This window comes from Alexandromys fortis, unplaced genomic scaffold, assembly GCF_014885135.2.
Source record: "Alexandromys fortis isolate MF-2015 unplaced genomic scaffold, M_Fortis_MF-2015_v1.1 scaffold_18, whole genome shotgun sequence".
Lineage (NCBI taxonomy): Eukaryota > Metazoa > Chordata > Mammalia > Rodentia > Cricetidae > Alexandromys > Alexandromys fortis.
In genome coordinates, this window is record NW_026067897.1 from 7,269,712 (window position 1) to 7,282,349 (window position 12,638).

Here is a 12,638-nt window from a genome sequence, read left to right on the forward strand (position 1 = left end):
GGGCTTCCTCGTGTTCTAGCTGCCCTTCACATCTCAAACTCCAGCCCTGAACTTATTCTGTTTAACCCCTTCCTTACCCAACAATCACAAGTCTGGAGACGAGAAGACACTTGTGTTCTGAGTCTGGGGAACCTGGAGCTCCCGGAGACTTGGGTCTGACAGAATCAGACATTTATACTTCAAAACTCACTGAACCTGCCCAGGCCACTGGCCAGAAAAGTTACAGTCACCCAGTATTTGAAAAACAGCAGTTCTAGGAGAAAGGACAAATGGTTATTTTCTAGAAAGACACCCATAACCCAATGCATAGAGCACTGTGAAGCTGGGGAGACTGACTACTCCCTCGACACTGACACTTTCAGAACCAGAGACTTGGCGGCCCCTTCTGTGTAACCACTGCATCAGCATCACCGGGGTAACTGCCGTGTGGTCATCCTGCTGGATGGAGGTGCATGCAAGTGTGAACTTTGCTTTTTGTTTTTTTTTTTTTTTTCAAGACAGGGTTTCTCTGTGGTTTTGGAGCCTGTCCTGGAACTAGCTCTTGTAGACCAGGCTGGTCTCAGACTTACAGAGATCCACCTGCCTCTGCCTCCCAAGTGCTGGGATTGATTAAAGGTGTGCGCCACCACCGCCCGGCTAAGTGTGAACTTTGAAATGAGCAGTCTGGCGAAAGTGAAAACTGAGTGGCCCTTCACCACTGAGGGCCAGCCACTAGCTCGTCTACTCATCAGTTAAGACTGTAGTCTGAGGAACTTTTTTAATTAAAAACAAAATCAAGGACTGGAAAGATTGCTCGGAAAGTACAGGCCATTAGCTGCCGGATCTGATGCCCTGTTTGGATCCCAGGGTTCACATGGTGGAAAGAGAGAACCAACCTCCATAAGTTGTTCTCAGACCTCCATAAGCACACTGTGGCATGGGCACACACACACACGTGCGCACACACACACACTAATTAAATATGTCTAACATTTTTTTAAACTTGATGGGTTCAGCGACTAAAGGTCGGCTGATGAAAACCAACTGCTCACCCACCAGGCCATATTGCTTTACCCCGCGTTTCTGGCACAGTGCGTGCCCACTTGGCCTCACCACATCCTTGGGTGGGTGGGTGGATCAGAATCCCCATTTGTAGGATTCCTATCTGGCCTTTCTGCCGTAGGAGTTCAAGTTTCCAGCCAGCACAGAGTATGAATGTACGGTCTCCACAAATGTTTTCATCTCCGCAGGAGAGGAAGTGTCTTGAAGGTCAAAGGGGCACTCTGAACATTGTGCGCCAAAGCATCCACAAAATGCCACAGACGCGGCAAGCGCAAATGGGCGGTGTGGACAGCCACAGCGCAAGTTGCCAAGGCTCTGCCAAAGGATATGCTGTGTAGTTACAGGGTATCACTCGTACTTTTAAAGCCCCTCTTCTTATCTCACGCAAGAGAAGGTGGTCTGGGTGCAACAGCAGCTCAGATGCTATGCAAGCAGATGCTAGAACCGAGCAGATTAGAACTCATGCTCCTCCACCACAGACCGCAGTGGGAAAGCCTCAGTCTCCTCAGCTGAAAAATGCAGATAATTCCACCTAATACCTGGAGTTGCTCTTGATGAGTAATTAAGAGACCCATTAAAACACTCAGTACAGGCTATACGGTCTAACTCGGTGGCACAGCCTGTGTTTACTATGTAAAGTCCTGGACTCAACGCCTGACTCCCACAGTTGTTCTCTGATCTCCACACGCATGCTGATGGCACAGTAACATGTGTGCACAACACATATGCTCACACGCACATGAGTGCACATACATACATACACAATTATGGATTATTGTTCGTTATCTTTTGAGATATCTTGTTCTTTGCTTTTCTTCAATGCCCAACAACAATTTAATCAAGACTCGAAACTTTCAGGTGGATATTTTTCTGACATGATAAACATATCTAAAACTAATTAAAGCAAAAATTCCAAACACAAACAAGGTTAAGTACATAAGAATATATAAGCTACCAAAATGGAGGCTTTTAAGTTTCCTCTAAAGATTAATGGTTAACAGTTCACGGGCCCCACCCATACATAAAGTAATTGCCAGGCCCACACACTATAAAATACACCTGATATTAAGGCATTTCTTGTTGTAGAGTTATGCTGAAACTGACTGTATTACTCACCTAGAACACTAGCAGGCACTGCCTCGGAAGCTAATGTATGATTATTATTCTTGAAGGGACATCTCGGTGTTTACCTGCTCATGTTAAACATACTTAATGGCTTAAGTAATATGTGCACCTGTAATTGTTTCAAATATCAACAAAACAGATTTCTACAATGTCCAGTCTCTCCGAAAATTAAACAGGAGACATTACTGCACTCCTTTGAAGGTTAGGTAGTCCCCCAACCTGCTACAGAACTAAGAAAAAAAAAACAATTAGCAAGGTAGCAAGGTATCTAGAGCCTTCATCAGACACACTGCCAACCTAAGCAACTGCTTTAAGATGATGTCCTCAAGAAGAAACTACACACCAACGCTAGCACACATCTGACTCCTGGCTGTTGTCCACACAAAGGCTGGGGTAGACGTGCACGTCACCTGTGGTCTCTCTCAGGAGCAGTGACTCTATGCCTGAGCCCGTGTTGATAAAAGAAATACATGGTGTAAAACTCAAACCCACCACAGGACCGCTGCTCCCAAGTCACTGCTGAAGCCAAGAGAAGAGAGAGCCCCAAGCTCTCACTTGGTTCATCAAGCCCCTGAAGCCCACACTGCAGGAGGCAGCCAGCACCTTCCCATTACCTTACAGCTCAGAGAGAAATGACCTCGAAAACACATGCTGGCTAAACCAAACAAAAGAAGGTATCTTAAAGGACCTTTCAAAACCTGAAACTAGAAAGCTGAAGAAGTAGTACCAGAAATACACTGTCACCAAAGAGCAGGCAGTACCTCTGAAATGGTAATTGGAGCACCCAGGTTTTATACTAAGAGACCCTAAAACAAAGATACTAAGTTCCAGGGAAGACATATCCACTTGCAAACAAAAAATAAGTAAAATAATATCTATAACCAAACAAAAACAATTAGCAACAGAAAGTTTGTTTCGATGTTAATATTCAGGATTTTCGTAACTTGTTAGCTCATACATTGCTAAAATACCCCATTCAGAAGCTTTTCTGCATTTGTGAACAGACATCTCTCCTCTGTTACTAGCAACCATGTATATAATCCACTTTCTACAACTGAACTGCCTTTGAACATAATTTACATATTAAACTGGTTTATACATACTCCACTAAACACCAGGTAAGTATTCAGGCCAAGGCTATTATTTTTCCCCGATTATTTAAATAATGTATTCATTTCTACAACACCCACGTAGGACCGCAACTGCCTCGATATGATTAACTCCCTCCAAGTGAGAAGCACAGCCCTGGAAGCACATGGCACCCACAAGCTATCTTCTGGAGGCCCGGGGACCTTGCCTGAATACGTAACAAGCAACTGAAAGGAGGTTCCAGAAGAGAAGACACAGAAGGGCAAACGTGGCCAAGTCTGGTTACCACAGGATTCGTGCTCAGCCTCTGATGACCCAACTCCTACAGAGAGTCCATGTTAGACTAGTAAAAGAGAAAGGCTACAATCAGACCGGCTTCAATGTTTACCACCTTCTTCCTGTTACCCTGAGCCTTTCCCCAGTGGGCTTACCATACACTAACAGGTAGTAGACTCTGCCTGAAAAGTCTGGAATACCACTAACAATGAAAAGACGGTCACAACAGTTACCCAAGCCACAGTCAGGATCAGTAATCTCCGTCACATGCTCAAAGAACTCATGGACTTCTTCCTCACACGCCACCCTCGTCAGGTGCCTGCTGCCTCCACGAGCAGCACCGCCAGTCAGCCGAGAGGGCAATGTGCTAGAAACTGACATCCCCCAGAGACCTCTCTTCCAGGACACGTCCGTCTATCTTCAAGCCGGATTCACTGAAGTTCCTGTTCCTACAAACTTCTCACATCGTGTCCACTGCTCTCCCTCCCCAAGGACGCCAGTCGAGGCCACACTGGCATCAACCCCAACAAAAGCAGACCGAACACTGCCTACATTCTTCCACCTTCCTTCCACCCATCTTCTCACTCCACCCCAAAGACAATCCCGCCCGTGTCAATCAGCCTGAACTCTCAGTGCTACTGCTACTGCTGCCTTCCAAAACCCCGAATTCCACCAGGTGTCAACGCTGCCTAAGCTGGATGCCACCTGCCTAGAGGGTCTCGTCTCAAAGCTCCATGATGGCTTAAGGCTGCCACCTCCCCCGGGTCAGAGGGCACTGCTGCCTCTTACGTTCTCAAGTGTTCCTTGGCACCGAAATACAGATGGCAACGCTAAAGCCATTTCTCAGTGGTTGAGTCCACACAGTGGAGGAACTCCCAGTGTCTGCAGCACCTGGCCTCACAACAGCTTGGCTCTCTGAAGCTCTACCAAGTGTCTCGTGTCACCACTGTGTTCCCAGACTGTACTACTATACCCTTCAGGTGGTAGGTACCCAAAAAAAAAAAAAAAAAAAAAAGCTGAATCGAAAACAGAACAGAAAAAAACTATCAAGAGTCCGGAAAGCCAAGCCCATTGCCTACACAGGCAACATGAGGCTCAAATGACCACTGAGAAAGTATCTACCTGCTTCAGCATCAACAGCCACTAACACACCAGAGAGCCAGTCAACCTTTACCCACCAAAGCATGTTTCTCCATTTCAAAGCAAAAAAACAAAACAGACACTTCCACCTAAAAGGAAAAAAAAAAAAAAAAAAACTTCATGTTTGCAAGGCCTGACAAGTAAAATGTAGTCATCTAGTCAGGACGATGAACCCATGATCCTACACTGAAAACAGTCATCAAATGTTGGAATAATCTCATCTCTGCTTTTTTCAGAATAGATAATCACGGGGGTGGGGGGGATTTTAACACAGTGGAGCAAACAGTGGTCGTTAGGAGCCTGGCTCTCATGGGCTCCAGAACTCTGAAGACAGAAAGCACTCCCAAGCCACTCCATGAAGAACCCAACCCTCCTAGAGCTATCTTGGCTGTCCAGGAGACAAGCCCACGCCTCTCCCTCACAGTGCACAGTAGGAGGCACAGGAGTCAGGAGTGCCTGGGGGAGCACTAACTGACCAGTAACTCAGTGGCCAGCTAGTGGCAGCCCATTTAATTAATCTCTTGGCTCTACTTTTTTAATCTATGAAGTCAAAAAGTTCAGCAGGCTCTCTAAGGTCCTCACATTCTAAATATCTGAAGGCGCGGGTGACTGTAAAATTCAACTCTATATGACAGAATCTTTATGATGGGTGCTTTCTATTATAGCACAGCTGATCTCAAGTAAAATGTTAATACATTGATAAAAGACACAGACAATCAGTGTTTTAATTACCAGTCCTGCTCTTGACGCCCACCATTCTACTCTGACCTTCATCCATATCTGCAACACAAGTGATACTCAAGTTGAAGTAAGCCATTACACCTTTGCGTTTTATAGAAAAATATGTTTACTCCCATTTTTTTTGAATTTTAAATACCACCAGTCATCTTCAATTGCCAAAGATTTTTAGAAGACTAAATAAACAGTTTTCTTAAGAGGACCGGGGCTGGAGAGATGGCTCAGCAGTTAAGAGCACTGGCTGCTCTTCCAGAGGACCTGGGTTCAATTCCCAGCACCCATATGGCAGCTCACAACTGTCTCTAACTCCAGTTCCAGGGCATCCAACACCCTCATACAGACACACAAGCAGGCGAAACACCTAAATAAATAAGTAAATAAATGTTTTACAGGAGAACTATTTTATTTCACAAACTAACAGCTAGAGAAAACAGTGAAGAAACAAGAATGCTAAGTTCTAATTTTTAAATGGCATAAAAAAACTCTTCTGAATGACACACAAATGTCTCTGCGTACGAATTCAGAGCCACAGAGGACCAACATCTTCCTTCAGCCAAGCACGACCTCTCAAAGGTCCTTCCCAAGGCTGTCAAGCACACCTAGCTGTGCCTGTGGGAGTGCGTGTCTTCTGCGTAGAAATCGCCCCAATTTGGGGAATCATCACTTTCTTCAGAACAACATTCAAGAGCCCTGCTTTCTAGGTGCACACGCTGCTCAGTCCTGAGCATGCTCACTGTTGTGATGCCTAACTTACAGGTGTTGTTTATTAGATGACCATGGCGCCTGCCATGAAACCAAAGGTCCTTATCTGGATACAGAAGAAAGAGAACTGCCACCGCCACGGTTCACCCTGGAGTGAAGACAGGCAAAAAGAAGCGTCTATGCTACTAGAGAACAAACTCCCAGAGAGAAAGTCCTGCCTCTTACACAGAGTTCCACGGGGGAAGGCTTGCGCAGCCAGGATGAAAATGAACTTAAACGGGAGGTAACTAAATGGCAAGCAAACTTGATCATGCACGGCAGCATATAAAATACAATTCAAGGTTTGAAAGAACTGTCCCAAACCTGGCTCCCACGCTGCACTACGGGGCATCCAGCAAATGCACAGGCCGGTGTAGCCCTGTTCGCTGCTGAGAGGCAGGCCTGACTTTGCATCAGCATGCAGAAGAGGTTGTAATATGTCCTTGATGTTTCAAGTCGTACAGGAACCTAAGGTGCCCAACTCTCAGTAAAACCAAGGCTAACAGAGAACACTCCCGTCGGAGGAAGTATTGGAAATATTCAGTAAGTCAAACAAATAAAAAAACTAGAGCCAGCCTAGATGAATCCACCCATGCAGTATTTTAACACCAAGTCTCTGGCTGCATTAACACTGGCATCTGTATTCCCAACCTGCAGTGCTAGGTAACTAGTTTATTTTTTTCCTTGAAAGAGAAAAATAAAAGTTGAGAATCACTGTCATCTACATATGTCTCTATTCTGTCCTCTGTGTCAAAGACATGGGAAAAAGAATCAGTTTTAAAACTGATGTCAAAATAATTCCACTGATTAAGCCAGTTTAACCAGAGCTTAGAATTTACATAAGTTTTTGAATAACTTATTTATCTAGAAAGTCTTTGAATTTTGAAAGCATAAACATGGGATAAAAATTTATAAACTTCAAATTTACTAATCTGTCCAGTTTTCTTTGGGAGGGAAACAGTATGCCAAAAGAATATAAATAATCCAAATACACACTCCCAGGAAAGAATCTCAAATCATGAGTGTCACACTGAGGAAATTCACCTGTTACAAGCCTGTCAAAAATTCATAATGTCCCTTAATCAGCAGATTACCAGAAAGAGGGAAGGGGAATGTCATATTCACCCAGTGGACAAAACATAAAAAAAAAAACAATTTTAAATAGCTCCTAAAATTCGTTGATCAAGTCCTTTTCCATTTCCAATATTTCCTTTTACTCTGTTGCTTTTTTTTCTTGCAGTTTATTATGAAAATAAACTTTTCATAAGCAAACTGGAAGACTTAAAATGTCTCCTACTTATCACCTCGAAAGGCAATCCTTGGAGTCCGCTGTGCCCCAAGCCTCTAGCTTTCCGCCTCTTTATTATCGTTGTCAATGAATGGGCCCCAGTCAAATGAAAGCTGCCATTTTAGGGGGAAGACTGGAGGGCTTTCTGTTGTGCAACAGCGAGACAAAAACACTGCGCGACAGATGTACTCTGGGGGCTGGGGAGGATGCAACTTCATAAAACCGCTGCTCAAGTTATTTCTCGGACATTACTGTAATAGAAACGTGATTACAAGCGGAATAAATCAGGTACCAAGCTGCTGGGTCATCGCCACTAAAAATTTTTTGTCATCGTTAGAACAGATCTGTGAGGAAATAAAGAGATGTATTTTTCTCCCGTTGATTATCACACATATGAAGAGTATTCTCCCTCTTACTGAAAGAGAATTGGGGGAAAGTAACAGTGGACCCCTTAGGAAGGTGTCACCCACTGCAAAGACGGCTTCTTTTAAAATTAAAAAATAAAAATAAAAACCAGGGCTCTCATAAAATTATTTTAAAATAATTATTTAATATATTCCAGAGATCCAGTTCAGAGGATACACACAGTTTATGTAAGTTATTTAAATCGATTGCTAGATAATATACAACGGGAAACTAAAAAGTATACTTAGCAAGTGGAGAGCTGGATAGTGTATCTAATTCTAGCAATTCAAAGGAAACTCTCCATGTGGGTTGCTACTTTTCTTTTGTCCATTGTCTGTTCAGAAGAGGGAAGGGGAAAAAAAAACTAGTTTAAAACCGAGGCGTGAACAGTCTCTAAAAGTGACCTCCTGGGAGAACCGTACTGCCCGGCCGCAGCACTCCCCGCGCCGCCCGCTCCACGGGGGCGCTCACAAAGCGGGCTGCCGGGCCGGAGTTTGGGGTGCGCTCCCACGGCGCGGGGCTCCTCGAGGCAGAGCCATCCGGAGAAAGGCGGCTCGGGAATGATGGCTGCTCGGGGCCGGCGGCTCCTTTCCCGGTGCCTCCTGACCAGTCCCCTGCCCCCGCCAGCCGGTCGCCCCCTCCCCGTGCCGCTCGCCCCGCGCCGCCTCGCCCACCCCGCACCGCGCCCCGTCGCGCCCCGCCCGCGCCCCGCGCCCCCACCGGGCCCCGTCCCCGGTGCGAAGCAAACAAACAACGCGTCCCCCGCCGCCCTCCTTCCTCTCCCGCTGACCGCTCGGCCTCCAGCCACCTCGGTCGCTCGCGCTCCGAGCCGGCTCTCCGCGGGGGCACCGCGCAACCCCGCCGCTCCGGGGCCACCTGGCGACCCCCGCCCCCGCCCGGACCCCAACAGGCTGGGGGGGAGGGGAGCGGGGACGCGAGTTGGGATCGCGGATTAAAGTCGCTATTATGCCGCCGCCTGCGGCCGGGCCAGCTCGGCAAGGTGGGGTCCCCCGGTCGCCCGCCCGCGCTCGCCCCAGCTGGGCTCCCTTTCTTCTCGTCCTCCCGCACTTGGGAGCCACCGGTGTGCCCCGGGAGCCCCAGGCTGCGGGCTCGGAACTCCGCGGCCACCGCCGCCGCCGCCGGCTGGGCTTGGGACGCCCCCCGCGCCGCGTGTTCGCGCCGCCCCCGCCCCACGCGGCGCCCCGCGCACTTTCCCTGCCGCCGACCCACCTCGCCCGTGGCTGTCCCCTCGCGGGCTGGCGCCGCCGCGCCCGCAGGGACGCACTTTGTTCGCGCCGGTGCGGCCGCCGCTCCCGGCGAGCGCGGCGTGGTCGGGCCGGAGCGGGGGGCGGGGGCGAGGCGGGGGGCGCCGCCGTCCCCGAGCCCCGCGCTCAGCGCCCCGCGCCCGCGCGCCCGCCGCCGCTCGCGCCGGAGTTGGAACCCAACTTTTTCCTCCTTCCCTTTTCTCTCGAACGCAGCCGGCAACTCGTGCTCGGTGCCGGCGGGAGGAAACGCGCTCGCGCTCCCCAGCGCGCAGACACGCTCCCTCCGGTCCCCGTCCCCCCCGACGCCGGCAGCACAACAAAAAGCCATTTACATGCGAGGAAGTGACCCTCGGCCGCCCCGCGCGCCCCCGCCACCGCCGGCCCCGCGGACGCAGGCAAAAGTTGGGGCACCGGGCGGCGCTCGGGCCGCGGGTTCGGGCCCCGCGGGTGACCGGGCGGGTGGCGCTGCGCTCCTGCCGACCGCGGCCCCCGCGCGCCTCTCCCCGCGCCCCGCACACGCCCAACTCCCCGCTCGCAACTCCGCGCGGCCCCGGCCCGGCGCGGTTTCCTGCCGCCGCCCCTCCCGGGGGCGCCGGGGAAGTCAGCGCTCACCGGCTCGCTCGTTCGCTCGGGCTGCTCCGCCGCCGCGCGCCGTGGGGAACAAAACGCAGAGCGACTCCGGAGTTGGCTCGGCGGCCGCGGCCGGGGGCTGATCCACGGGCGCGGAGTTGGCCGCGCGCGGACGGGGCTCTGGCGAGTTGCGGGGTCTCCGGGTCCCCGGGCCGCCTCTTCCGCGGCGCTCCTTTGTGTAATTCCACTCGATTCAAGTTTAATCCGATAGTTCCCGAGCACGAGCGCGTCCGCACTACCACGGCTCAACCCCCGCGCCGCCGCCGCCACCGCTGCCGCCGCCGCCGCCGCCGCCGCCGCCGCGGCCCCAGCACGCCAGCGCCTGCGCGCGCCCTGCACGCCGCGCGCACGAGCCTCCGGGGCCGCGCGCGCCCGCGGCTGGCTCCCTCCGCGCCGCGCCCGCGCGCCGCCACCTGACGTCAGGCGCGCCTGGCATAATTTATGCAAGAATTCGGCCGGGGTGGCGGAGGCCGCGGAGAGGCCGAGAGAAGGGGGCGGCGCGGCACGGGCGGCCGCCCCTTCCCGTCCTGCCGGGCGCCGGCGCTTCGGGCGGGTGGCGGTCCCGGTGCGCGGCTGCCACAGCCTCTCGGGCCGGCTGCCGCAAGCGTCCGGGCGCGGGTGCAGACGGTGCCACGTTTCTGCGCAGCACCTTTCCGGAGCCGCGGTGCGCCACCCTGGGGCAGGAAGCCGTGGCCCAGAGCCCGTAGTGACCCCCAGCCACCGCGAGGGGTGTCCAGCGTCGCGCGGACGGCGGAGGCTGGAGGTGTTTGTGTGCCTCTTCTGTAATTATCCTTCAACTTGAGATGATTTTCCCACACGAAATTCCTAGGATCGACGCCTTGCCTTTCAAATAGATCCATTCTTGCTTCGCCACTTCGCTTTTGCCGACGTCCTCGGTGATGGGACAGCCGGCTCCGCCACTAAATCAAAAAGTTGAACTAGATGGCATTGATTTGGGCTGAATTTGTTAGCATGCCAAAAAAAAAAAAAACAAACAAACAAAAAAAAAGAAAGAAAGGAGGGATAGCGCAATGGTTATGAAACAAAGAAATAGAATGTGTGCCCTTTTTAAACGTGTCAGAACTGGAGCGCTTTCATCATGCCTGGGCCAATGTGGCACTAAATATGATCTTCTGGCTTTAACTACCCGGCCTTCCCGCCCGTTTATCTTACCGGTACAAGATGAATATTAACCTTGAAGAAACTTTTTTTACTGATTTTCCTCTTGTGTATTCAATATTTAAACATTTACTAAGCGCCTTTTGATTGCAAAACACTGAGCAAGTATCATTTATAAATGGTCAACGATTGTAAACACTGACGGTTTTATTAGGTTAAGGATTGAGCTTACTTTTAAATAAGGAAGGAGGTTCCACAGCCAGCTCTGACAGATGAGCTGGTGATTTGAACCCAGAATCGTAGAGAAAATGCCAAGCATGCTAATCTCACCCACTGCTGCTGAGTCTGGAACCACAGCGTATCATTTGGACAAATGATTTGCCCAAGCTATGTCCTTTATACTGCAACTTAATCGGTTAAACATTTATTTCCTAATAGTAATAATTTTATAAATATTTTATCCTTTTTTAATATTTTACAATCTGTTGCTTATTTAAGTGCATTGCTTCTGGCTTTCTTTCACCATAAATTGAATTTTAAAAGGAACGTGTTCATCAAATAGTTTGCAGGTAATCAGTAGAAAATATATTAATACCACAGAAAAAAATCTGACATTGAAAACTGGAAATTATAATAATCTGTTTTATAACGCCAGTATCATAAACTAAAAATCACAATTCTGGCGTTAACTTTCTGTTTGTATTTATATCCCTTAAAGTAAGACTGTAATAGATATTTTAGTCAGATAGGCATACTTCAAGGCAATTTACAAGCTAAAAAATATGACCTCTACATTTAATTAAAGTGTAATGCTTTAGCTGTGTGATCAACAAATAGCTCCAAGTGAGGAGGTCCCCTGTGGTGTCCTTGTATATTTCACTAGAAAGTTGGGACGCTTCCTTTTGTAATATGCCAAAGATAAACATTGCCAGTGTGGAACAAAACACCAGCCACATATCCCCTCTCTGACTTAATCTCCTTCTTATCCCAACCCAAGAGCCAGGGGAGAAGTCCAGGCTTTCAGGAGTTCTGGTGCACAACTGGAGGGCCTTAAAAAACCAAAAACCCTCAGGCACAGACCTAGGCGGCTTTGTGTTTTCCTAAGCCTTAGCTCCCACCCACCCCCCACTAATCTAAGCCTGGAACCGTCCTCTCTCCGTTTGTTCTACTCTTGAAGTTTTCCCAAAGAGAATCATTTGAATTCACAAGCTTTAGCTTTAAGTATGCAAATACCTTAGGGCCAGATAAGGGTCATTCACAGACAAATGTAAACTCCTACAATGGGTTGCTTTCTCCCCCATTCCACCCCAAAGCCCAGCAGAAACTAACCCATTAGGATATTTTTACATTCTTTTTATATTGAGTGCCTAATCGGTTCCAGGCTTGGTTCTAGGTGCTGGGAGAAACACTAACAAGCCCTCCCTTTCTTGTAGTCTTCTGCCCTGTGGATTGGTAGTTGAGATTCAGTGAGCAGAAAGAACAATGCGGGAGGCTGCAGCCTTGAGGAATTAGGGCTAGCTGGCCCATCCTCAGGGCAGTGTGAAGGCACTAGAGACCTGAGAGGTGGGGCTCTAAGGGACGGAGTGGGAACCTGTAGATAGCACTTAGGAAAATATAAACACAAACTTGTGGCAAAAGGAGTTGCTGGGCTTGTGAAAGAAGCAGGGAACCTACTTCCAAGAACTCAGAGGGATGGAACTCACTCATAGTGAGGCTGACCTACTTACTGCTTAGATAGAAGTTTGTATTGGGGGAAAGTAACCCATACTGGGCCAAACTAC

At 49.5% G+C, this 12,638-nt stretch overlaps 1 protein-coding gene across 6 annotated transcripts in view; it reads right to left on the reverse strand.

The window, feature by feature from the left end:
* Positions 1–10,059, reverse strand: part of Chd7 (chromodomain helicase DNA binding protein 7) — a 175,355-nt gene extending 165,296 nt beyond the window's left edge. For 4 of the 6 annotated variants that reach the window (XM_050165210.1, XM_050165219.1, XM_050165184.1 and 1 more), the window contains exon 1: positions 9,721–10,059. The gene's annotated coding sequence lies outside the window, so the exon portion shown is untranslated. Of the gene's footprint in view, positions 1–9,073; positions 9,346–9,720 lie in introns of those variants that run through there. The other 2 variants (XM_050165230.1, XM_050165203.1) reach the window with 2 other exon arrangements.
* Positions 10,060–12,638: the final 2,579 nt, after the last annotated feature.